The sequence below is a fragment of the Mycteria americana genome, chromosome 20, assembly GCF_035582795.1.
Source record: "Mycteria americana isolate JAX WOST 10 ecotype Jacksonville Zoo and Gardens chromosome 20, USCA_MyAme_1.0, whole genome shotgun sequence".
NCBI lineage: Eukaryota > Metazoa > Chordata > Aves > Ciconiiformes > Ciconiidae > Mycteria > Mycteria americana.
Window position 1 is genome coordinate 1,647,309 of NC_134384.1, and position 27,507 is coordinate 1,674,815.

General features: G+C 44.6%; 1 long non-coding RNA gene across 1 annotated transcript; it reads left to right on the plus strand.

Moving 5' to 3' along the window:
* Window positions 1-996: 996 nt before the first annotated feature.
* On the plus strand, window positions 997-5,688 carry LOC142419048 (uncharacterized). Its single transcript, XR_012778476.1, has 3 exons — window positions 997-1,079; window positions 1,478-2,358; window positions 4,108-5,688. It is a non-coding gene; the product is annotated as an uncharacterized LOC142419048 (long non-coding RNA).
* Window positions 5,689-27,507: the final 21,819 nt, after the last annotated feature.

The following is a 27,507-nucleotide window of genomic DNA, read 5'->3' on the forward strand; positions in this document are numbered from 1 at the left end:
ACCATTCATTTTAAAATGGTGAAGTATCACGTAATTAGCTCCTGATAGGCATGCGCTGTTAATTAAAGCTGTTCAGTGATACATTTACTGTACAGCTTGATTACCTGCCCCTAAATAATTCCAGCTAGCACGTCTCTCGTACTGCCATTGTTTTCACAGAACACTGTCTTTCTGGGACATGTCCTGACTCACTATACAAACCACCATCCCAAAATTTACACCCACCCCGTGACCTAAAGATCAAACGTTGTGGGTTTGGGTTTGAGACTGAGCTTCTTCAGCTGAAGAACGGCTACTTTTGAGTCACGTTTAGCCTGCGTTGCACGGCAGTCCGCCTGAGGTGTATTCCATCACGCACCCCGAAGCTCGGCCCTCCTGCTTGCCGGCTTCCAGCCTCGCGTTCGCGGCCCGCGCGGCTCCCGCCACCTCGTGCGCTTCCCATCTTGGTAGCTGATACCCAGAGTCGACGAATAGGAAGTAGCAGCCAATTAGGAACCTAAAGGGCCTTTCATTGGCTTTTTGAAAAATTAAGTGCTAATTATGTAGGTCTGAATAGATGTTTACTCGAGGGGTTAATTATGCATCCAGAAAACGCAAAACTTAATTTTGTGCATCTGGGGAGGGGAGGCGCAGGAAACCCCCGGCTGGTGCTGCGCGCGGAGCCGTGAGCGCTTCCCCGCTTCCAGCCGCGGCCGCCCGTCGCTCTGGGCAGCCGCAGGGGGAGCGCCCGCCTCTGCCGGGGACGGCGGAGGGGGCGGCCGCAAGGCGCAGCCCCGGGCAGCCCGTGCCGCCGCTGGGGCACTGCCCTCGCCCTCGCCGCGCCCAGGGCAGGGCGGCCTTGGCCGCTCCCGCCCCGCCCGGCGCCCTCGGGCTCCGCCGCCGCCGCCGCCGTTCCTCGGGCTCGGGCTCCCTCTGGCGACCGCCCCGGGCACTGCGGCCCGCGCGGGTCGGGCCGGCGGCGGAGAGCGGGCCCGGGCGTGCGCCCGGGCGGTGCGGCGGCGGCATCGCCTCAGAGCCTCCGGCGACAGGCCTGTTCTGGGCGGGAAACCTCCCTGCTGCGTCATCCCGGCGGGGAGAAGGTTAGGGTCGTTAGGGGAAAAAAGATAACGGGAGCAATAAAAGTCAGAATTTCCAGAGCAATTATTTTTACACCATGTGATGGCTGTTAAAACCCAAAACTATTAAGGCATTCCCAGTAAAAATATAGCTTTCTTTTTTCAGCTAAAAAAGACATCTTTCAGGATGCTGAAATCTGGCTGAAAGACTTTACCAAGAGCAATTTTTCTTTGCTTATTATTGTGTGCAGTAAATAATCAAGGAGATAACGGTATCGTAGAATTCAGCTTAAGAAAGAATCCAATTAGATTCTTCTGGGCTCATTTTATATGGGATTATGTGTGTTTCTGTTAAGACTTTTTTTCCTCTTGGGCCAGATAGCAGCTTCAAATCACTTTTTCCATTTTATCTGTGATTACAGGCAAAAGAACAAATTCCCTCCTGTAAGTGATACACCGACCCCACCTTCCTGATCTGCTCAGCAGTCCGTGAGGAGGATGGAGACAGCCTTGACCTGGGTTTCCATTCCCTCCCTCGCTGCTGCCAGTCACGCAGCCGGTCGTACCCCGGCTCTGTGTTCCCGCCTGGGGAACACAGCGAAACACCCGGAAGGGCAGCTAAGGTGTGAGGAGAAGATGCTGAAAAACTACATACATCGCTTCAGGAGAAGTATGTGGAAGTGCTGCCAAACCAGCTCCACGTTTTGGGGTATCGCATGAGAAATCATGAAGTTTAGAGAGCACGCTGAAGTATCAGAAAGAAAAGGGGCATTTGTAATAAACTGATATCCTGGCTGCTTTTGCGTTATCCAGAGTTTGTAGGTGGCTCCATGTACCTGCAAAATACCCCTCCTGAGGCAGAGGACTCACAGTGAAAATACTGACAAATGCACTGACGAGATCAGTGTTTAGGACGGTGTTCATGGAATCATTTTTCATGACTCTCTCTGGATCACCTTTCGCTCTCTGGTGTAGTATGATGGTATTCTAGATATTTTTTACAAGAGATGTCTTCAGCATAATTGCCACATAGACTAATTTGCACAGTTTCCTGGGCTCACTATCACTGCTTCTCTGCTGCTTTGCAGCAAGTCTTAAAGAACATGGGACCGGGCTATGGACCAAAAGGAACCGTCATCCACAGGGGAGACTGAGCAAGCACGCAGCTCAGCGAGGCAGAGCAGCAGGACACGGGGGCTAATTTTTGTAGGAGCAGGAGTGTTTGTTTTGCTTTTTGAGTGATGACAAGTGAGCAAACAAGATCTGAATTTCACATCTGCTCCAAAGACTTCTCTTACTCTCTGTAAGTAGCCAAAACATATCAGGAGTTGGTAAGACAACATGTCTGATGGATTTATGCTTTTTTTTCCTCAGTTTGCTGAAAAGTGGAAGCTAGATGACAAAACATTTCATAAGCAGTCAGAGAGTCCATCTCTCGGCATGTGGGAGTTCTGATAAAAGCCGGCTTTGCCTGAAATTGTAAACTGCACTTTAGTAGCCTTGATTGGAGCTCTGTAACATTGTCCTCACGTTTCCCACGAGACCTGGCTGACCAGCACCACTTGGAAGTGTTTGCTTTACTCATCTACGTATAAGATGACCAGAGACACAGTTTAGTATCATTTCCCGAGGTGCTGTTACTCATAATGGGCCATTACCCCGATTTGGCGATGTTCGGAGAAATTTTTATCTGTCTGGATACTGCTAGATGTAATTATTCAGAGTATCTGTTTTCTGACCGTTTGAAAATAGCTGTGGGATGGCTGCTTGCAGCTAATGTCTGCTATGACACAGGGAATATATCCAAACCTATTTAAATAATCTTTTCTCTGTTCTGTTTAAAGAGATAGCAGTTATCCTTACGGGTAAATAGATTACCTTCCAGGTACTCTGTCATCTTTAGACACACCGTGCAGTTCATTATAGTAGCACTAAATCAAAACCACTTCTTGTCAGAAGGAACCTTGCCGCCTCCTTCCTATGAAATTTGACAGTGTACATGGCAGATAATGGTTTTCCTGCTCAGGTGACCCACTGGTCCATCTCGGCTGTACTGTCTAAGTGGGTAATTGAGATGGAGACATACTCTCTTTTTTTTTTTCCCCCCAGAAGTAAAAGTTTTCTAAGCATGTTAGAGAATAAGGCTAGAACAGCTGAGTAAAGAAATGGATAAATTACTCAAATATGTGCTGAATGTCCCTGGGATTTTGCGTGCTGGGAAGGAAAACCACAGAAGGTGGCGAGGGAATAGAGCCGACATGCCTGGGGAGCCGCTAGCTGTCGGCAGACAGACGCACACACCCCCCTTTGCAGCCTTTATTTAGCTAAACCCTTTTCGCAGTTGTTTCAGGCAGGGGCGGTTTCCAAACACGCAGTCTCCGCTCCTCACACAACCACAAAAGCACAGCGCCTGCGGTGGGGACATCCCCTCTCCGGCACCCCACGGGTCCCCTCGTCCCACACAGGCACACACGTATGGACATGGTGGACTGCACGACAGTGATGAAAGAGGTGCTTAGATATCAATGTAGTGAAAATTATTGTTTATTATTAAGGTCTAAAAGTGAGTCAAGCTATCTAGGTGGCCAAGTGGAAGAAGGTGATTTTTTAGGTCCATTTTTCCCACCCCCAAATATCCAATTTTTTTTAGTGAAATTGGCAGCAAGAGACTTGTTCCCCAATGAAGGACAATGATTTAGGGTACAGTGATGAACATAAACCCCAAAGTTAGAGTGGTGCAGGTGTGTTCCTTAGCCCAGCCCTTTGCCAAGGATTTTTCATGTAAGACCAGAATTATGACAATGCTTAAAACTGGCATGAAAAGTGCGATAGCTTCTAACATCTGAGATTTATATTGATGGGTTTTGTACCAGAGCCACCTCCCTCCTCATAAAGCTGCACATCAGCTTTCAGAGGCCAGACAAGAGACCACCTGCCTTTCTCCTGATTTATTACAAGAGTCATCTGGTGCCATTTGATTCCTCCCAGTATGAAACCATTCATTATTTATATTGCAAAGAACTAGAAATAGCTGTCAGGTATCTGTTTTCAGGTTGGCATTGGCAGAGAGGAACGCAGGGTATTCTGAGCATCCCTACCAACGTGCAAGATGTAAAAGAGAAACTGCCCTGAGGCTGCCTTAGAAGGAGCAAAATGAGGAATGAAAGTGTTATTTCTATGTGAGATGCTGCTCAGGACTCCTGTGCTGGCATGCAGAGTACCAACGCACTGTGAAGAGAGGCACGTCCTGCTTGCCACCACCCAAACCCTCCCAAACAGCTCTAGACAGCATGGAGAGGACTTGGTACTTTTTTCCTTTCTGCTTAAACCAGTCTGTATGTTTTGAGCTCTGCTGATCTTGCTGATCTGTCAGGGTCTCCTGACTTTATACAGCTGTTTTGGTTTTGCTTGGTATATAGGTTTCTCGGCTGTGATCCTTATTGGTTACATCTTAAAGTTTCATTTCAAGCTTCTGGTTCATAATAATCTCACAGCTCAAACTGCAATAAAAGCTCTAAGCATCTCTCACAAGGACATGGGAAGAAATCACAAAAAGAGTTTAAGTACGAGATGGTGATAGCATACCAGAGCTACTGCTACACAAGGTGAAGGCGGATTTAATATGAAAGCTTCATGGTTACAGCATCAAATTTTTTATTTCTTGTGTGTACGTGGGTGATTTGATCAGTGCTGCCTTCTCTTGATTCACAGTGTAAAACCAGATTTGGAAAAAAAGAAAGGCAAAGGACAGACAGGATGGGAGCTGTAAGGAGGCACGGCATTCAGAGCCAGGAAAATCAGGCTTCTTAGGAAAAGGTGGCCCTTCTCTTCTTAGGAAGAGAAAGGCCTCTGTAGGTGCAAATGCAGACTTGAAATCATTCTCACATGGTGTTTCACTGAATTAAAATGTTAATATTTTCTGCAGATAATTAATAGAGAAGCAGATGAACAGCAAAGACCAGTCTACCAGGTATTTCCTAGCAAAGCATTTTCTCCTTGTTATTTTCTATTGCCTTCGTACTCTGCTTAAAAAAAAATGTCCAATCACATATGATATATTAGTGCAGATCGCTGCCAGCATAAGGAGCCAAACAGTGAGCATCCTGGAGGATGCGGGTGCCAGCTCCTCAGGGGACAAGAGGGACACTTGCCAAAAGGAAGACAGTTTCCAGAACTTAGTAATGCATTTGCAGAGATATCCCAAAATGGTATGTCCAGGCACCTCACTAGTATGAAAACTACTTATTCATCATGTTTTTACTTCGTGCTTTTGTTCAGCACAAAACACTTTATATTTGATTTATTAAACCCAAATGAACAATTTTACCAGCACTGGGGTGCACCAGTCACCGTTGGGACACGGGATGTGCAGTTTTTACCAGCGTTTTGGTCCTGCTGAGCAGCTGCACTTGACACTGCTGTTGGCAGGATGACATGGTTCATTTTAGATGACCTTTTCCTTTTCATTGTCTTTTTATTGTATTTTGGATGCACCTTTAGCAGACAGTGATGATTCTCTGCAAATCACTCTCTGGGTACCTTTGATCTGAAGCATGGTGCAGGGTGCTGCTGCTCTCTGCCTCTTCCTGTGGAAATGGACTTTCGTAGGGACCGCCTGTTTTGCTGCAGCAATAGTGGATATTCTAGTCCATCGGTACGCTGTTGATTTGCAAAATATTTAGTCCTTGAGCAAAAGGTTTTGCCACAGAATGGTGTCTGCTGTTGGGAGAGAACAGAATGTGGGATAGTTTCCCAGGATGCTAAGGAATAAGATTTCAACCCGCTGCTTGCCGTACGGCTCGCCAGGAGCAGGTACAGTCCAGCAGGCTGGGCTGGCACTGTGCTTGGATCGCACGCATCCCTCTGTGCTTCATATTCTGCCAATGAAATCACGTTTATCAGCAATAGTTCATTTAACCATTATTAATCTTTGAGACTCGATATTTGTTTACTTCCTTCCCCATACTGCAGAAGCCTACGCTCACTTCTCTCCCTTAGGAAAAATAAATTAAAAAACTTTTTGTGCAAGAGAAGGAAGAGAAAGTCAGACCATTTTCCTGAGGCCACAGAATTTCTCAGATATCCATTTCAAGGTGTTTATTACAGCCTTTCATCCTGTCCCCTGACTGTTGAGACTAAATTCCCTGCCTGGCAACAGATGGGATGCCAATTTATTTTTAGCAGTTTGTTTGCTTTGATTGAACCCTTAAACAGTATCCTGCTTTTAAGTCCTTGAATTGCCTTGGGGGCTAACAAGCTAGGCTGAACTTCTCTGCACAAGGAAATTCAGGAGAGAAACTACCTGTGACGAGGAACTATCCTAGCTGCATAAAACCAATGTTTTACTCTTCATCTAGGGGATCTGGAGTATGTTATAACTATTAATGGGCATGCTGAGCAGTGAGTTATTAATTTTATTTTACAGAAAGGAAAACAGCAGAGATTAATGCCACCTCAGTAAGGGCTAGATGAGTGTGTAAGGTCATCTTCAGTCTTAGTTTTCCATGAATCTGACAAAAGACATACAAATGGGTCAAATAGCCTTAAGACAGGCATGTTGCCCTTGTTTGCATGATCCTGTGCACACAATTTTTTCTGGGAAAGCAACAGTTATATACAAACCTTCTCATTTCTTTTGCCTGGACCAGGAGAGCCATAGACACCAAGAACTTCCTTGCAATTTAGAAGGAAAATAAAGGAAGTAAGATCAATTTATCCTTCCTCTGTGCTTTTCAGACTTTTGAACCTACTACTGCCATTATTTGTATGAGACATTAGGTGTGCTAGCAGTAGACTGGCCTATTGGCCTTGCTAATCTAATAAACCCCCTGGATTAAAAATGTACCTGTGGCCAGTGGCCAGCTGGAGCCCAGCCACAAATCTATCCCAGCGCCCACGTGCTATCCCAAGCACAGCCCCTTCCCACGGAGGAGAGAGGCGATGGGATGGTGAGACAGAGCCACTGTAGCACAGGGATGCAGACAGAGAATTTTTGCATCAAAATTAGAATATCCCACTGTGCCAGAGTCTATTACATATTTGGAAGGGGTTACCCCTGCTAAACATACTCACATATAAATAAAGAAGTATTGTCCTCTGCCTTACGAATTTGTGAAAAGGTAAAGCAGAGTGAGGAAAGAGGCATACTGCTGGGAACAAGGCTCTGCTCAGGTGGGGTGAAATACAGCACCACCTTGTTTTACCAAGGCATCTGCTTCCTTGCTCTTGGCTCTGCAGAGAGGCTAACCGCCCCAAGCTGCCAACATCTAGTCATCATTTTCTGGCTAAACAAACAAAGCCAAATCCTGTTCTCACTCATTACCACAAGCATTCGGCAGCAAGACTTGCTTTCTTGCTCTCTGGGCTGGGAGGTACACATCTGGATGCACAAATGCATGCGAAAACTCTTTGGAGGACTTTTTAATGCTTTCTGTAATGAATTTAACAGGGATCATTTCTTTTAATCGGCCAACATCTTTGCAAGCTGTCAGCATAGAGAACAAAACATTTCCCTTGCATTCCACTGAAAAGGTCTTTATGAAGCTCTGCACATTTCTGGGAAGCCTAAAAATCTTTGTGCTTGTTCCAGTGTAGAGCTGTATACAAAATACAAGAGTTACCAAGTCTCTCTATAGGGGCCTGGCTAGAAAATGAATTGCTTTTATTAAAAATATTTTACTTCTCATCTCCTTTCACCTGTTTTTCAGTTCTTTGCTAAAATTATCCTTTGAGTCATAGAGAGCTCTTTTAGACCCCTCATTTTGGTTTTTCCTCTCTAAATTGCTTTTAATAATTAAATGTAATGGAGAAGCTTTGATGGGATTCCTCACTCAGATGGTTAATTAGGTATATCTAAATAAGTTACAAAATGTACTCCTCTAGACTCAATTCCTTTCCCTTTATCCAAACTAAAATACACTGCTCTCCAGAGGGTTCTTGTTTGAGAATTGACTGAAGGTAATTATTTGAGATAATTAAGATCACTAAGCAAAGTAATTTAATTTTCTTCCCTGCCTCTTCCTCCCTCCAAGAAGTGTAAATGTCTGTGTAACACTTGATCAATTAAAAAAACCTTTTCAAAGGTTAAGTTGGCCAAGTACACTGTTAAGTTAGGAGAGAGTAGCATGAAGTGAGATCCAGTAGAGATGTGTAGAAAAGTAATGAAGTTTCCAACTGAATGATTTTTTTTTTCCCCAAGGTTTGTTGGTTGGTTGGTTGGGTTGGGTTTTTTTGTGGGTTTTTAAAATTCTGCATCTTTGCTAAGGGTAGAGCAGGGACAGCAGGTACAAAGACATGAACCTCTATGGCCAAATTAGTTGTATTGAAATCAGCTGCTGTAGGGCAGGGTTGGCCTGGCTGAGACCCAGCAGGTGATGGAGATGCAGAATCATGGGAGAAAGGTGAATTGTGTTGAAATGACGAGGCTCCACCAGTGACATGTGCAGCAAACCCTATTTAGCAAGGACTGTGGGGGGGTAGCAAAAGAGAAATAGAAGTTCAGGGGCTTAGAAGACTGAAAAAGCTGAGGGGAAAAAAAAAAGGTATTTGGGGTTCTTACTTTTTTTTTTCTTCCTTGTTTTTGCATTATCTCTGAGTGTTTGGTTGCCACACAACTTGGATACAATGTGTAGTTGGGGAAGGCTGGAAGAAATTTGCTCTAAATTTTTTTGTTGGAGTGAGTAATCAGAGGAAGAGAGGATTGCTTTTCTCTAAATAACATTTTCTCATGTTTACTAACTTTTCTGTTTAACGCTGGAGAAGGGATGAAGTTGGGAACTCTTTCCTTTTGTGCTTTGTCTTGGGGCTGTGAGACAAGAGCCTATTTACCAAACGTGTTTTATGTAACCAAAGAAACTGTGAAGCAATGAGGTTTCTCTTTGTTCAATGAGATCCTGAGTCATTCTAATTAGCGCCAGTTTAATTCACTTCTTGTTTCTCTTGTCTCTTTGCAAATGTTTCTTCTTGTCTTAGCTGTATCTTGTCTGTCCCCCATGCTGCTTGTGCAGAGAGTTGGTGATATTTATATAGAAAGCGTCTTTTATAGTTCCCTTCCCCTGTAACTCTGTTGTATCTCAAACTGCAAGTTCAGAAAGTGCTTAGTCTCTCATCAGTGCAGTATGACTGGGTACAGACAAGCAAAAAATAGCAACACTAAGTCTTAAGCAGCTTTCAGGATTTAAACTTTAGTCAATCCTGTATCCTGGGCTGTGCCTGAAGCTCCAACCTCATCTACAGCTGGGTCAAACCTTCCTGACCTGGTTAGTGTTGCCTGAATCCAAAAGCCTTGGGCTGTGTTGGGGGGGTTCAGCTCCTGCCTGTGCAGCCCTGTTCAGGCGCGTGGGCAAGGAGAGGTCACTGACAGGAGATGAGGTGGTGATCTTGTTGGAGTGGAAAAATCTCTCGCTGCTGCAAAAGTCTGGGCTGGACTTGCTAAGAAATGAGCTAGATACTAAAACTATACTAAATACTGGGGATGTGTCTGCATGTCTGAAGTACTTCTAAAAATCACTTTAGCTTAGAGAAGACAGACTCCCTGCTCATGTGTTTACCTTAAACTGCTTTGGCTTCTCTTTTCAGAGTCTAGTGGAAGCCATTGCTGCTCTTAAGGTCATTTGTAATATGATGCATACTTTAGAGAAGCAAAAGGTCTGGGGCCATTTAAATGTGGCTTTGTAGAAAGGACAGATCCTGGACAGAGTGTCCAGGTCTCTAACAAGTGCCTGCAGAGTGTTTGGGAACAGTGGCTACTTTCCATAGCACCAAGCTTCCCACCTGTTAATTTCCAAAGCTTAGCTCAGGTTTTTTAGTTCCAGTCATTTTGTAATGACTGCATACTTCTATTAATGCTTCCTGTGGTGTGTTCATTATAATTTCTGTTTTACAAGGACCACTCACTGAAATGCACAAACACTTCAGCAACCTGTCAGTGCTCGGCTTTGAAGCCAGCATAGAGGTGAATACCAAAGATCTGCTATCTTAATTAGTACAAGAGGTTACAGAGATGTTAATACCTGATCTTGCAGGGCTGACAGAAAGGATTAAAGGTTGTGGAATTGGCTGCCTGTAAAACAGAGGGTTCTGGGCACTACTGTTTTTCCTGAGCTCAAGTTAGCAGACTGCAGCTTCACTTGCTTGGATGAACGTGCTTGTTGGTGCGAGTCTGAGCTGGAGCATACGGAGACGCATGGCTTGCACTTGGGCCAAGGGTGGGAACTGCCAGGAAGGCCTTAATTCCTTCAAGTGTTGATGGTATCAAATTCTATCAGAAATATTTGAAATAATGCCTACACCTTGTGGCTATGAAACATGATCTTTCAATTCATGTGTTTTCTAAACAGTCTTGCTGCTGTGGTTAGGAAGCTCTGTAGGGTGCAGGCACGTGGCATGCATCTATCGGTACCTATTCCCGTGAACTCTTGTGACCTGCGGCCAGCAGGGCCCTGGTGATGTGACTGCTGCCCACAGCACCTGCACAAGGTCCAGTAGACAGCAGCCAGAAACACATCTTTTGCAGCACTGTGACAAACCAGAATGCTTGTTTCTGTAGTGCCGGGGTGCTGAGCAGCTCATGCGTGAGGGTCAGCAGAAAGGAAGAGGCACCTTGGAAATCCCAGTTTGCTCCGCAGCTGTGTGCAGGGAGGTTACACCAGGGAAAGGGTCACTCCAACAGGTATTTGTGGCAATTAATGGAAATAGGATACTGGACAAGGTGTACCTTTTGCAGGCCTGTTCTCCCTGGCCTTGCCCAATCTGTTCTTGTGGCTCATGTGATGAAATTCACGAGAGGCAGACAGTCTGTAACAGCCAGAAGCCCTGCTTGAAGTCCTAAAGCAGGCACTGTGGGCATGGAATAACAGGGGATGTTTCGGTCGTCTTTGTAGCTCTCGGGATTCTGTGTTGCAGTAGGGTGTTGGAGCCCTTTGCCCACGCTGCTTCCACAGTCCTTACCCTGAAATGTTTGTAGTTTCAGCCCCCAATTCTGCAGCAGGGTGGTTTTGGCTGAATCTTTCAGGATATCTGTGTGTGACAAGTAATACTCAACCTGTCTAAAGGTGGTAAAAATCTTGCTGTAATTAGTTAACTTATTGTATTTTATGATGTTTGGTGTGCCTCCTTGGCACCCAGAGGATCTCAGATCTTTGATCCAGAGGGTGTGATTTATTGGGCAATTATACATCTACACTCCACCACTCATGCTGGAAAGAGGCGCTGTGATCTCATCAGTCTGGGAGAACGTGACACAGAAGGACTTTTATCAGATGGAGGGGGGGCTGATGGATGGAGAAGTCAGGGAAGTATTGATTCAAGCCAATATATTATTTTCTACATTAATATTGTGCAGACAGTAGCAAACACCCTGCACTAGTGTTAGTGTGTTTTTCCATGACAAAGAATTGCCCTTCCATGAAGTTTCATTTCAATGAGGAATGCCTCATTGAAATGAAACTTCATGGAAGGGCAATTCATTTTGGACATTTTGGGACATTTCTTATGGAAATGTTAGTTCTTTCATTATACAAAGAACCAGTCAAAATGCGCAATTATTTTTCTTGTGCTATCAGGAAGAAATGGTATCGGGTGAATCCTCGTGGGAATATGGTATGGGAGAAGAGTTTTCTGTATGTGCTGTTCTGTTTTGGGGGGGATGACTTGGAAAATAGCATACTGTGGGTCCTAGCACGGGTATGTGACCATTGGAGCCCATCTGAGTTAGCACAACCAGTGATAACCTGTGGGTATCTTCTCTCCAAGAACAACAAGCTGCAGAAGTTGCAGTATATTTTTATAGGTGCATTAAACGGAATGGTGGCCCAGGCCATCCACTTGTAGATAAACTTTGCTGCAGGTCTTAGGCCCGGATGGTGGCTATGGAAAGATGAGATCAGGAGAAGACTTTTAATGTTTAGCCCTGTTGACTTTCCAAATGGCAAATGGCTCCTGAATCAGGGCCAGAATGTGCATTATGTGACCCAGGTTTTCCCCTTCCATTACTGTTTCTTTTTAATTTGAAGGTCATTCCTCTGAGTTTAGCGGAGGTTTTTCTGTTGATGACTGATGCATTCCTCCTGCTATCTGTTCTGCCTTGTAATACTGGATTTATTAATGTATCAATAGAGTTCTTCCCATATTCATCAGGGCCAGATAGTGATAAGAAGGACTTCTGCTTTAAAAATTACCTTCTCCCCTTTCTTCCCTAGCCCCCACCAACAAAAGAAAGCAAAGGGATTAATCTTAGACTAAAAGTGTTGCAGTCAATGCCTGTCTCCAGAAGTCATTAGTAAGATAACCAGGTAATGAGACTGATGTAAGAGACCTTGACTTGTGCTGACAGAGGGTGAACCACCATGCAGCATTTTTGTTTTTGTTGGGATCAGGCTGCTTTGTACAAGATATGGCACAGCCTTACAACAGCAGCTGCTGATGGATGTGATCTTTGCTCTGCAGACCACACAGGTTCATAACTTTGGCACCGATAACCCATCCCCACTGGAGAGATTCAAGAGGTTAGCATGTCTTTGTAGACTTCTTATGGCTTGTATTTCTTGAGATACTAAAAACTTAGGGTAACAACAATTGAAGATGCTATATCAGCACGCACAAGTTGAAGAACTCTGAACCTAGACCATAATGATGAACTTACAAATAAAGTGTCCCTATTTCCAGTAGATTAATGCTCTTGAGCTGAAAGGAGTTAATGCTGCTTTGCTCCTGGGATCAAGCATCCAGTTGTTTCACATGCTTCCCATGCATGTTGGCTCATGTTGATTTCTTGTGTTTTTTGTGTCCCATGAAGACATGAACCCAGGCTTAGAGTACAGCAAGGTCTCCATGTGATTCCCCCCCCCCCCCCCCCCCCCCCGCCCTTATCCTGTTGTCAGAACAGTGAAGACTTTCACCTGAGTTGTCTATATGTTAGAAGGATGTGAAGGTTAGTTTGAACTTGCTTGGATAAAAATGCCGAGGAGGGTATCTCAGACCACTTGGCCTGCTTATTCATCAGGCAATAAAACTGGGCAGCCTCTGCAGGGGCATCTCGGCCCAACTGTCGCTGCTCCAGGTTTTGCAAACAAAGAGTTCTGCTACACCAAGCAGGGGATGGGTGTATTTTCCCCCGTCCCCACTGGAGGTCACTGGAACATTGTTTACCATTGTCCGTTAGAACAAAGGAATTGCAAAACGGAGGTTTTGTGAAATTAATGTTTTACATTTTCAGAGATTTTATCAATTTTACGTGTGAAAATAAATCTCCAAATTGCTCATAATCCCCGTGTGTAATAAGTATTTTATAAACATTTCTTATGCCCTGAGGATACATCAGCAGAGTCTTTATTTTACAAAAGTATGAATCAACTGATAGTAATTTTGAGAGAGGCTCCTGTAATGGGTTCTCTGTGCCCCAGCTTTCTCTGTTGTACCCCGACAGATGTGTCCTAAGTGCAAAAACATACCTTAAGCCATTCTGTGTTTACCAGCAGGAAACCTAAATGTTGCCATTGCCAATCATTTTATTGCATATATGTTGTTATATATGGTGGAAAGAAGATGAGCAGTTTGGTGTTCTGCAAAGGTCGTCTTATTAAAACTGGTTCAGACCAAGGGGTCAAAGAAGGTCATCCCCCCCCCCCCCCCTTGTGCAGGCAGCAGTTCCTGCCCACTCAAATTTTTGGGAAGTCTGCTCAGATACCCCTCCTGTCCTAGATACAGACCCCCCTCATGCATGAGGAGCCCTCTGCACTTGGTGCTGGAGCAGAAGCAGATGCTAGACTAACAGGATCTAATTATCAGTAATAAGAAAAGTTTGGCAACTAGTCATGGAATCAGCAATAAAAAAACCAAAGCTTCTTCTCAACCCATCTATCAAAGTGTGTGCAGTTGCTGTTAATGATAGACTGAATAATAATTAGTATCAACTACAAGGATCCCTTTATATTTCCCAGTGATATTTAAAGCCAAGAAATAGACTCCTGACTTTTGGGTGATATCCAGTTTCAATACAGCCCTGGGATTTATATTTTAGTCTTTATATGTAAAGTGCATTTGTGAAATGTATCGGCTTATGGCAAATCGGGTGCCATTTGCTGGAAGCTTTTGACTGTGAGAGTGCATGCAGTCGACCAACTAGAGCAGTGCTTGGTCTCCTTGTGTGGGAGGAGTTGGGGATTTCCATTTCAGATGTAGGTACTTCCTTTAAATCTGTTCCCACAGACAGCTGATGGATCCAAAACCCTGCTGGAGTATTTCTCAAATAAATAGAAATTCATACATGAAAAATCTCAGAATGTAACAGTCTCCACAAACATTTTTGTTGGAGAAACACAACTTGCTGTTCAAAATTTTTTGGCAGAAGCTTAAACTGCTTGCAAATCCATGGGGAACCTGGATTTGGGGCAAGGAGGGAGCAGGGTCAGTCTGAGCAGCCTCCCTTGGCAGGTGCTGCGTAGGTCTTTTGCTGCTGCCTTTTCCTGATGCCGTTACCAAACACATCAGGTAGAGTCTGTCCAGAGAATTAAGGTAATATATCTCTTGGCCTCTGACAGTCATCAGAAGCCTCATGGGAAAGTTTTTTAACAGCTGGCAACTTGTTTTTCTGTTCTCTCTCATAGCCCTCTCCAAGCTCCTCGCTGGGGAAAAGATGGGTAAGAAAAATGCCAGTTTTAGTTCTGCTGAGTACTGGAGCAGAGGCTGCGCTACTGCGGTGGCATCGCAGCTGCCCCGTGGCAGTGTGCATGGGAGCACAGCGCAGCAGGCTTGCAGGGTTTTGAAGGGGCCTCTGGCAGACAGAAAATGCTAAAATTGGTCTAATGGCCTGGCTGGAGTGTCTGCCTCAGATGTGCACTCCAGGTGAAGAGTTAAACTGAAGTGAGACAGAGTCTTACTAGTGGCTCTTAAGATGCTTGCCCTGTCTCTGCTACCTGCTGCTCTGTGCAGCCGGGAGGACGCAGCAGCGGCTGCAGGAGGACCAGCCGAAGGGAGATCTGCTGTCAGGCTCTTAACAATGAAAACACTTGTATTATAAAGACTTCAGAAAAGCAACATTTGATTGTGTTTAGTGAGTGATTTTCTGAATCTAAATAATAGGTTCATCTCAAATTGATGATGAATGCAGAGACTTCAGTCCTGAACCGTGGAGATTTGATTAACACATTAAAATGATGAAGTACTCAGTTGGAATAAGAATGTACTTGCCTATAAGCTCTCTGTAATATACTGTGCTTGAGAGATCCACGCTGGATTTCTGTGAGCACAGTGAGCTTTTGTAGATTCAAATGGGGCAGGCCATCTCCTGAAACGTTACTGCTGGGTATTAAATCCTAGAGATGGAGATCTCTGAAGTTACAGATGGATGTCTCTGGTGCTGCCCTTCTTTGAAGCTTTTGGCAAACAAGAAAGCTGGCTTGATGTAAGCTGCCAATAAATTCTTATCCAAGAATGTGCCCAAGAACCATCCCTTTATTTGTCAAATTGATCAGCCTCAAAGAAGTTCAAAACGGCCTTGTGGGTGTGCAGGTATCCCAGCAAGCGGGGAGGAGAGATGGCTCCCTTTGCACCACAGCACCAAATCCGAGCCTGGGCTGGGTGTGGAGCAGTACTTCTGCTTTTGCTCCATGTCAAAGCTTATCCTTAAATGTTTGCACTAAAGCCCTGGAGCCCTAAGAAAGAAGATGCAAATAACTTGACTCTTTTCCCATGGAAGCAATTAAGAAACTGTGTTAATAAGAAATCAAGTTGTTTGTAAATTTTAATGGTTTAAAAGATGCTCTAGGGAAATTGCAAACAAATAGGACACTTTGATGCAGACCCTTGCTAGCCAGACAGCTCCACCTATGTTGTAGATGTGATCAATTAAAAATTATCAGGAGAAAATGATGCATCTTTTAATTTAATGTCTTTAGCCAGAAGGATTTTCTAACATAATGATTAGGGGCTAGAAGGAGAGTGTCATTTTATTTCCTCCCCATTTAAGAAAAAGGGAAACCATATTGCATCTTGCTATAGGCTGGGTGGGGAGCTGCGTTAATGTTGCATGCCATGACCAAAAATGGATTTAACAGTGTGCTGGGTAGGCCAATGGCATAAACTGCATTTGTTTTCATATCGGGACCTGTCTGTGGTGTGGGTTTGACACTTGCTGGTGTCGCCCAGCGCTGCGGGGACCGGCGCATCCGGGGGATCCTCGGTGGAACGACGACACCGAGTCGCTGTTGCCATCCGGTGTTATTTTACCCCGTCTCTCCGCGTTTCGGCTCGCTTTAACCCGTCAGCCGTAACCGGGGCCCGCACCACCGGCAGGCGCCCGCCCGCCTGAGGCAGCGGCCGGCGGCGGAAACCCCCCGCCCGCCCAGGCCCCGCCCAGCGGCTCCGGCCCCGCCCCGGGCCCCGGCAGCGCCGCCGCGTGCGCGTGCCGCTCCTGTCGCGTGCGGGGCCCTGTGCGAGCGGAGGGGGGACGTGACTCGCCGGCCGCGGCTCGTGGTCGCCGCTCGGGCGGGAGCGGGGCCGCAAACGGCTGTGGAGAACAGCCGGGGCGAGGTCCGTCAGCCGTGGTGCGGTCCCTCCTCCGAGCTCTCGAGTCGGGGGGAGGCGGTGTCCCCAACGGGGCCGGAGATGCGAGTTTCAAAACGTGGCGCCCGGGCTGCTGCGCCTCCTCTGCCGACTTCCCCGCCCTGATTATTTTAGGCAGGCAGCTGGCATTTCCTTCCAGGTGGGGTACAGCCTCGCTGCGGGGTTGTCTTGCTCCCTGCGCTGGAGACAGATTTGCTGGGTGCTCGCTGAGCAGCACCCAGGCCCTGTGGTGGAGCAGGGCTGGGAGGTGGCCGGGCGCGGCACTGTCCCACCGTGTGTTCGTACAGGAGCGTCCGCGCTGTGGTACACCTCTGTTCTGTGTTTGATTCGTCTGTGGGAGTTCATCTTTTTGTGCGCTTCCACACGCAACGTGCTTGCTGACACCAGTTGGTGCTGCGCTTTGTCACTGGTACACAGTGGGCTGAGAAAACATGCATACAGGTATCCGCTTAAAAGCCAAGAAACCATTATAATACCAAGTTTATTTCTTCTTTCAATTTTGTGATTGCAAAGCCCTTTTCATTGTTTTGAGGCCCATCTTGTGCTTTACGTAGTGTGAGGGTTGGCAGCACTGTTTCTGCTGTGGCTTGGAAATGGTCCTGCAAAGAAAGTCCTCTTGGTTTCTAAACGTGCTAATGTCTGACATATGCAAAGAGTGTGAGCAGAGGCTTTCATGATGCCTTGGTAGCTGAGGAAAATACTAATGTGACAGAGATGGAGCTTAAGGCACAATACTTGTATTTGAGGCAGGTGAGAAACGGGGAGTGACTATGTGACAACTGTGTTTTCTGCCTGGGTGTGTGACATGTATGTGGTCTCCATAGGGCCGAATTACTGTGATTTATAAGAAATTCACGGAACTACATTTAGTTTTTTGTAATGTATGTCTACACATACAGGAAAATCAACAGAAGATTTCATTATTGCCGTGACACGTTCCTTCCAACTTGTTCGCTCCTATGATTATTGCAATTTGTTTCTCCTGAAATTTCTGTAAGGCATGACAAGACACCAAAGTTATGGTGAGTTACACAAAGGGCTCCTTTGCATATTAAAGACTTTGTATTGTCACTTGACTAAATTTGGGAAAACATCTACCACTGTGAGTGTCATCAGAGAGAGATGAATTCCAGTGCTCATTACTGGGGTGCTGTGACAAATAGGTGGAGGAAGGACTATAAAGTGGCAGTGTGCTTTTTTTTTCCCAAGCCTTGTCGAGGCTCATTTTACTTCTCTCCATCTCTAGCAGGCTCAATCCCTTGATAATAAATGCAGCTCGCATATGAACAACCCCCCGGACTGATTCCTTTCCATTGGAGGAAGTGATTTAAAAGAAGATGAAAAAAGACATTGAATGTGTTCATTGTTGATAATCTTAAAGATTTACTGTGGGCTTTCAGAAAAGCTGCTGCCTTAAAGCAAACTGCTTTTATCTCCTTTTTGTTTGCTTAGTTGGCTTTTGTGGGTTTTGTGTTTTTTCGTTCAGTAGCTCATGTAGGTAGAAGCTTGAATGTTGGTGTTTTTTTTTTTTTTTTTTTTTTTTTTTTCCCCCGAGGGGAAATTTGCCAGCCCCTGCTAGCAGTGGGAAGGCTCAGTGGGAACTGCACAAGGATGCGTTTTGCCAGTAGAGCAGTGCTTGGAGTCCATCAGAGCTGGCTTTAGGTGCCTGTGGCTGCTCGAAGCAGCTGGCTCTATCCATGCTGGGGAGCATCGTGGTGTTGCCAGCACAGCAGTTGAGCGCCTTGGTCTTTGAGAAAAAGCTAGACTCCTATCCTTGGGCATCAAGCTTCTTTAAAGCATTCTAAATTAGACATTAATTGTAAATATTTTTAAAACAATAACAAAAAAACCTTGGCAAAATAATGGAGAAATCTGCCCAGCAACTGAAACTGTTTCCAGTCTGTTCCTTCTGAGCCCACACGGTAATGCCTGATCTCCATTCTTGCTTGCGTTCCCCTGTACCGTTTCAGAGCACCTGTCTTGGGCTTAGGGTCGAAATGTTTTTTCACATGGTACATAATTGCATTAGCGTGCAAGAAGCCGAGAGGAAATGGAAGAGGAAGGGGGAGTTTAATTCAGATGAATCCCCAACTGCTCCTTCGTGCTAGCTCAAGGAAAGATGTCGACAAGGTAATCATCACAGCGTTTTGTGTTTTGTTGCTTCCAGCTTTCTCCTTGAGGGAACAGAAACAGTTGGTGCGGTGCAAGAGATGGGATGGCAGATGGGAGTCAGGTGCATACTGACTAAGCCAAAACATGGGAAACCAGGAGGATGGGAATCCATACTAAAAAGCCCAAGAACAGTGAATTTCTCCATGGGGTTCTGACCTTTCTCAGTGCACATCAAAGGGCAAAGGCAGTCACCCTGTGCTCAGTCATTAGATATTAGGGATGTTTAAAGTACAAGATATCAAGCCAGGAGGCGCAGACCAGATGTGCTCATTCACCTCATTGCCCTTCAGTCTCCAGAAGTTCCAGAATCTCTAATTAAAGCCAAAAATAGGTTCAGGGAGGAGCAGATGGCATTAAGAATCAGGAGGTGTGAATGAGCTGCCACGGGGATATGAACTTTTCACCCACGTAACCTCTTGATGGGCCCTGCAAGAGCACTGTGCTGTCCTGCAACTGCAGTCTTTTAAGAAGGTTGCTGCTGGAGCCAGGCAAGGAGGTGGTAGAGAGATTATCACAGGGAGAGCGGGTGGGTCGCAAGCTTCCAACGGGTTCTGTGGAAAGCATGCTCGTTATTTCAGGGTGATTGTTTCCTATATGGATGACTGCTGGGAAGCAGAGAGCACTGACCTGAAGGTCCATGAAACTGAGAAGCAGCAGGTGCTCAATGCCTTGAAAAATCAGGACTTCCAGTAGAAGCTTGTTTACCTTTTTGCCCTGTGTCTGAAGATAAGCACCCCTGAACTTGAGAGTGTTTGTGAACAAACACAAACTCTCTGAAATTTGAATCCCAAAACAAAAGGGGAGGGTCTAAACTGTTGTGTGCGGTGGGGAATGAACAAAGACAACCTGGTAATATCTTGGGTAAGATGAGTTGTGCAGATGGATACTAAAAAGCAGAGCATGGGAAACTTTACCTTGATGTTTAAAGCAAGGACATAACTTTGCTATCTGCTTGTTTGGGGACTCTGGGCATGTCGTCTTTTCCCTGTTTATGCTCTCCTTTTGCAGAGTGCGCTTTCCTCGGTAATACGATGCAGGATCTTGGGAGGAAAGTGCTATGTAACAGCTTTTTGGCACAGAAGGCATAATTGGCTGGTTGAACTCATGTGCATTTAGAGGCCTGATGGCTAAAAAGGGTTTGCAGGGTTCAAAGTAAAAAAGCTGGATAATGTTTACCACATTACTAATAGGAAATACAGAGAACTTGGTTTATTTTCTTGTCAGATTCAGTACAGTGTATCTTTGTAACTAAGTCCCTCTGGTTTAGGGTTTTCTTGCATATGTAAGTGGAAACATACCAGGCAGATGTAAATTTGGTGACATGTTGGAGCACAAGCGGCACTGAATGCACTTTGTTTTTGTTGTGTGGTTTGTGTGGTGTTGTTCCCCCCCCCAGTAGCTAGAATGAGCCAGGTAACTTGTGCAGAGGTTGGTCGATCGTGTGCTCTCATTCACCATTTCCTAGAGTGCCTCTGCCTTCCACATCACCGTATTTACTTCTGGAGCAAGAGATATTTCCCAAAGGTCTCTGAGCATGTGTAGCTGTATTTCATCCCCATAGTTAATTCAACAAAGAATACTGGAACACAGAGTATCAGAAAACATTTTCTCTGTGTTCGGAAAGCAAAACCATATGCTCAAACCCTGTCATCAGTTCAGAGGCATTTAATAACCTCATACTTCACCAATCAGAATAATTAAATAGGCTCATTATTTTAAATATTCATTGCATCCAGATTCCATGTTTGGCTTTCTTGGTCAATTTGGTTCTTGCTAATCTGGGGGAAGGAAAGAATGTTCTCTAGCGCTTAATTTGCATTAAAAACACTATAATTTGTAAGTAAATTGGAAAGCTTTTAAGTGAAAAGGGAACATCAGTGACTTGACAGTCAAAGCTCTCCTTTGTTTTTCAAGCATAATGTTCCAGAAAGATGCTCTTCCTTTCTTGGAATTACATGGCGGTAAGAATGAAGCCTTGTAATTGTTCATTAATCCATGGTTATTAGGAGGCTGGTGGAAGAAAGCACCAGAAAAGAAAAACAAACCCAAAGTGGGTGGTATCTTGCCTGTGATACCTTTACTAGAAAATTGATTTAAAATTTCTGAAGTTATTGAAGGGGGGTAAATTATTGTCAGAAGAGCAGTCACTGGTCTGCATGGTGGAGGCTGGGGAGATGGAAGAACAGTGCTGTCTCTCCTCAGCGTGCAGTAAGACCTCTCCCTGCCTGCTCCTGTGCTGAGCCAGTTTGGCTGTTCAGCCTTGTTTCTTGGATCTGATTTTTTTTTTTTTTCCTTTCCACTACTCCCAATTGTGCAAGACGACTTCTTACTGGTGACCTGATAAGAGTGACCCACGAAGAGTAATAACTGAAATTTGGCCAAAAGGAGTGAAAAGATACAAAGACATGTCACCATGGCTAAATAGTGTGTGTGTGTGAAGCTTCTCCTGTTTTCTTACTTGACCAACCTGACACAAAGAAAATATCTTAATTGGTTTGATTTTTAAAAAATACCTAGACAGGCTCTACTCTTCTTATTTTTTGGTATATCTGATTGCATGGATATTTCTTGGAAAAAAAAATCTTTCTCTGTTGTATTAAAGATGTTGCTTTCTTTGTTGCTTCTACACCCTTATTTAGGAGGAGGAGGAGGGGAGAGGAGTGAGAAATGCAGTAGAGAAGCTTATTTCAATGCAAATCTATTGTTGATAATTGCGGTTTTAAAATCTTCTCAACCTTCAGCTGAACAATGATAAAAGAATAATGGCTGTGAATTATTAGCTGTTCCACTTACCTTCAAAATAGTTTGTATATTGTTGTGATACTTGAATGTATTTTTGTACTTTTTTTTAAAATGTGTGCGTGGTTCCTGTGTGCTTCCTGTGGAAAGCAGCTGGAGTGGGGTATGGCATTTTACACCCATTATATATTTCTGCTGCATATAAATGACCCTCGAGGTTATGGGGTGCAGGGAATCTAACCCGAGGGATTCTCACCTTATGTATGTGGATGTCCAACTGTCTGTATCGACTCAGAGCAGAGGGTATTTGTTCATTTTTATTCAATTTTCCAATTCCTTGGGTTTTTTGAAAATGTTTAGAGATTTAATGGCGGCCATGAAAATTCCTCAGAAGGAAAGGGAGAGAAGATTTGAATAGCAGTAAATAATAACAGAAAGAGCTAAGGCTCCTACATACATATTCTTAAAAGGACAAAGCTACAAGCTTTGCTTTTTTCCAGGCTTGGTGTTAAACACCTTGCCCTCCAAATCATGGAGCCTTGCTTGTAGCAAGCAGGCGTTATAACTGATGATTGTATTTACCTGCCATGGCAAAGGAATGGCAAATCGAGATGGATATGTTTCCACCTGTCTGAACTGACAATTTATCACCCTAATTTCTAATGGATCAAGCATTTGCTAAAAGAGAGTAATTGTTTGGATGTGAAACTTGGCTTTCTGATGCAAGGGACTTATGATGTGTCAGGTTGCGGACATAAAGTATAACATCAAATTATGCTAATTCTTGTCATGCTTATGCATGTCATATGATGGTGTAAGACAATGTGACTATCTAATGTGTAAAAGTAGTAAGTCTCTCTGATATGGGTAATGCCCATTAGTAATTCAGAGGGTGAGAGTTGTACAGAGGTGTGTTCTGGAAGTAGAACAACTGCATTAAGAGAGCTAATTAACTGGGGTGGAGTACTGAGTTATTCTGCCTTCATGCCCAGAGCTAGCTCTTGGTATGGCAGACTCTAAGCCATGGAGCTCTTGCACAGAAAATTCAATGCTGTCTGGTTTACGTGTGGAAATGATCGGCTCTTCCCCAAAAAAAGGCATTGTGTGTTTTTTCTGGAAGTACATGAACAATATGAGAAGAAGGTAGCGTTTTCCTTAGCAGGAGGCATTTGTGAGAGGAACACCAAAGTCCCTGGTAACTAGATGAGAATGACATTAAGGACAGAGCTAATAACAAGCAAATGAAAGGAGCTCTGCCTTGGTAAAATGGCTTTCACTGTTTGCCAAGGTAGCAAAGAGATGTCTGATCTCCATCAAGAAGGTAGGACCAGACTGCTAATGTGTAAGTGGGAAGATAAATTATCAATGTAAGGGCAGGATCATCTTCTGAAACCCTGTAGTTCAGCATGTTCTCCTCACTAAGCCTTTTAATCAGCCATCTGGATGGGGCGGACTGGGTTTGGAGAGTAAGAAAAGCCTGTCTCATCATGGAGGGTATTACATCTGTAAAACTCGTGCACCTTTGATTGGAAGCTGCTGCTGGCATATGTTATCCATGGCTGTTGAACACACATTTGATTTGGAGGAAAACACGGAGTTGTCAAGGATTTGATTGTTTTTCTCAGCTGCCCGAGGAGTGTTAGACCCTATTGTTTTTGACAATGCACCTCAATTAGGTCTTAAGAATAAAATTGGTAGTACGTGCTCTGTGAAATTGGAGGAGCTGTGGTGGATTCCTCAGAGAACTGAGCTGCTTGATTTAAGCTTAAGGATGATGTTTCTCCACAAGGGAGTCACCAGTCACAATAATTACATTGCTGTCTTCTCATAATATGATTTATTTAGATGTTGCTGTATGAATTAATTCTCTCTAATTGCTGCTCTTCTCACTGTAAATCAAGGTTTCTTGCTTTCTGGAGAGTAGTGAACATGATCCTACACTGAAGTAATTAGTCCAATTAGAAAGGAAAGCAGATGTGGAAAACCAATTACTTTCAGGGATATGTCTGCTTCTATGTAGTCCAAATGCTATTCAATCAAAATGTGATAGTAGTTTAATAAAACATTGTTTTATTCATAAACTCTGTCCAGCATTTATACTACACTGGCTCTTTTGGAGAAGCCAGCTTGGGCTAGCTTTGTGGCTGGTGAGCTTTCTTCTGACTCACCTCTAGTTTATGCAACTCCAGTGAGAGAAAGCACGTAGAGATCACTGCGAGCGAGGGCAGGATCCCCTTCCTTCTCAGAGATGTTGCCCTGCAGTGAGAATGAAATGGGCTGCTGTCCTTGGCATTAGTACATTTGTCAAGAAAATATCCAGCAGAGAAAATAACCAACAGAGTGGAAATGGGTCGTTATAGTTGCACCCCCCATTTTGGATGGTAAGTCCTACCACAGGCTTTGCTCGCAGCTAAAACTGCATCAAAGGGATGAAATTGGAGTGAGTGTGTGGCCCCATCCAGCCCCGTGGGCGCTTCCTGGAGCTGTGTCAGCGCTCACTGCTCTCCAGTCATCTGGGACCTGGGCGCAAACTGGTCGGGAAACGTCCATCGGTATCCAGATCATGTCCTGACCCAGATAATTAAAGAGCTGCTGTTAAAATGGAAACACAAAAGAACAATAGTTGTTATGCTGGTGGTGTGAGAGCCTGCGATCCCTGCAAGATCTGACTGGAAAGCTTTCAGTGAAACCCTTTGTGGTATGTCACTGGTGTGCACAGTGCAAGTCAGACTTGCTTGACTGTATCAGTGGGGTTGCAGCGATTGATGTTAGTGGAGAATTTAAACCTCTGAAGCTCAAGATACTTCACAAAACTAAATAAACCTAGAGGAGGAGAAATGCAGGTACCAAAGTGAGAAGAAGCATGGTGTTCAGCAGAGATCTGAAAGGAAATTGAGAGTTGACAGCAACACTGCAGGAGTTTGAGGATGAATCGTGCTGCTCAGCTGAGAGTCTCTGGGGAGAGAACTGAACTTGAAAAGGTGCGAGGAGTGGGCAGAAAGGGAAAGCGCAGAAAATCTAATGTATGTTGCAGAACTGAAAATGTGAGCACAACTTAGTCGTCTCTACGCAGTGCGGTCATTTGCCACTGCTGTTGGAGCAGAATGGGTCCAGTAATGAACTTGCACTTATAGTAGCACTGCATGTGGGGCTGGACCCATCAGTCTCCCTCTCATGCTCTCATTTTACATGAGTTCTGCAGTATTTATCAGCAAGGATTTCTCAAATTTTAAGCAGCAGCAAGGTTCCCCCACTGTCTTCCACTCAATGTAGTTATCAAATCCAGCATTTGTGCCCAGCCTGAAGTAGCATATGAAGTTACCTGTTTATTTCTGAGAGAGAATGGCCACCAGACTGCAGCCAGCACTTGCAATCCTATTTCATCAAAGCAATTCTGCAAAGTTTTAGTCTAACAACAATTTCCATTAGGCAAGAGCTTGTGTAGTTGGAAGAGGTGGTTCTGTGTTCCTATGCTCGTCATGCCTCTACCAGTTTGGAAACAGGATTTATTTTACAAAGGATGTACTTTGTTTAGCATACAGAAGTAATCGATAAAACATCAAGTGCAAGAAATGGAGGGAGGCAAATGCTCAGCACTTTTCCCTGTAATTAATTTCACAGTGCAGTTCTTAGAGCGGTTGTCACAGCCCTGCACGGGGAGGGCCATGACCGGAGAGCAGAGCAAACACAGCTCGTCTATCCGCAGTGTGAGCCAAACAAAATCAGAATGGCCTCTTTGGGGTTTGTTTTTTAAGCTCTTCGTTAAAATACCTGCAGAGGAGTTTTGCATTGGAGGTTCACCCATCTATTTTCTTCTATCTGCTGCGTGGAAGACAAGTGTTCTCATAATTGGGCCATTAAAGGAGGTGTTGAAATGTTACTAATTGTCAAAGGCAATTAAGTGTAGCAACATGTCACAGGTAAATTAACGAGACTCCAGGTGTTTTGAGCAAATTGCATTTATGTGGGTGTAAAACAATTCCGATCTTCTCTGCTAGTTGTCTGTACAGTTTTGGTGTGCTCTTTTTTTTTTTTAACATATTGTATAGCCCTGATTTTAGAGATGCTTAAAATCCTTAGCTACTATTTTCTGGAAGATGTTTCCTTTTCTAACCAGGCCTGCATATCCAGACTGTTTTCAGACTTGCTCTGACCGTGAGGAAGCGGAGATTGTGCCAGTTTCTGTTACTTTACCAGACTAAGAGATGCTTCAGAGAGAGATCCAGCAACTTGTAACCAGTGTTCCAACAAGTTTAATTTTCTGTCTCAACATCTTTCTGAGGTTGGCAGTCCTTAATTCATAGAGAGTTTTGGTGCCTCTTTCTCATGGCCTAGAACGAGATGTGTGAGCAGCTGCCGCATGTGCTTGGGTGTGAAGAGTGGATTCAGAGGCAGGAAACCAGATTGTAAATACCACTGCAGCCTCTGTGCTGTGCTGTGCAATAGACTTCCTTTCCTTTTCATCCCACTTGCCATCATTCAGCTTCCCTTTGTTCTTCCATCTCAATGCCTTGTTGCCTTTCGCTTGGTGCTCAGCTGCTGCCTTTCCCCTCCCTAACGCAGAGGTCTTGCTGTGGCAGTGAGGGGAGGCTCTGACCTCCCTTGTGCAGCACGTACCAGTTGCTGCATCTGCGATCCCTTGCTATAACTGACCTGAGACTACTGCCCTCCTCTCATACCTCTGAACAGACACGTGGAGCTCTGCTGGTCTGGCTGTCAACAGACATGGTGTGTTGCAGGGGAAGAAAGTCGCCTCCTTCACGGCACCCCAAGCAGAAGTGTGCATAGCTATACGTGCGTGGGAGTGTGCAGCCAGGCAGCATGGGGCTGTGGGATGACCCTGAAAAACTTCCCGGGGAGCACTGCTGTAAGGCTATTATCTTCAATTATCCCTCCTTTGGTCACTAGCCCAGGACTTGGCTCCAGTTCTGCCACACCTCGTAGGTGATCTGAGCTGACCGCTGGCCAGGAAATCTTTCAAAGACCTAGATAAGAATTATAGGTCAGTCAGTCTCTGTTGTCGGATCCTTGGCAGGAATAATAGAGCTACTGCTTGGAAACGTAGTGAGGATAAATGCACTGATGATATTGTGATTCCCACAATGATTTGCATGCAGCAGTAGTGGAAGTATCTCTAATACCCTGCGGCCACTCATTTTTATTGACTAGCACGTCTAGTTAATAACAAGATTCTGTAAATGTGACTTTATTGGTAAAAAATATTGTAAGGAAAAAATGCACACATCCAGATTAGTTTCTGCTTATTTGTGTATCATATGTGCTATACATACAAGCAATCATAGCACGGGTTTAACTTTTGCGCTCACTAAAATACTAATTTGTCTATTGAGAAGTATAGGAGCCATAATCGCAAAGTTCCTGCGGACACTTCTTATTACAAACAGTAAGAGTGCTGTTATCTTTGCTCCATGCATAGCTATTTTCAGGAAGACCTGCAGCGACCCAGAATCACTGCTGAGAATATTCAGAGTTTTAACCTTTGAACAAATATCATGGGCTTTATTTCTGGTTACAATTTTAACAAACAAAATCTGGAGTTACTAAATTGAGAGTGGCCAGCAGCTGTATTGCTCGTGGCATACTGCCCTCCCCCTGCAGCTCACAATACTGTAGATATTAGGAGAGACCACAAAAGGGTGGAACTGTCACATGGTCCCATAATTATCACCCTTTGTTTCTTTTCTGTTCCTGCTGTATTAGATGTCCTCCCTGCGAAGAGATTTGTGATTGTGTGTATGTGCACACGCGTGTTTGAGGGTGGGTGAAACTCTAATTGTATATTATTAAAATATTATGATTTTTCCCCTTCCAAGCTGTAGCAATATGCAGCACCTCCCTGATGTCTTGTGCAGCTGGCTTTGACTGGCACTTGCAAGGTTGTCCTCCAGGTGCTGCATCAGAAATCTTTTGACACAGTGTCAGTAATTAAGTGTACAATTAAGAGAATGTCTGCAATTAA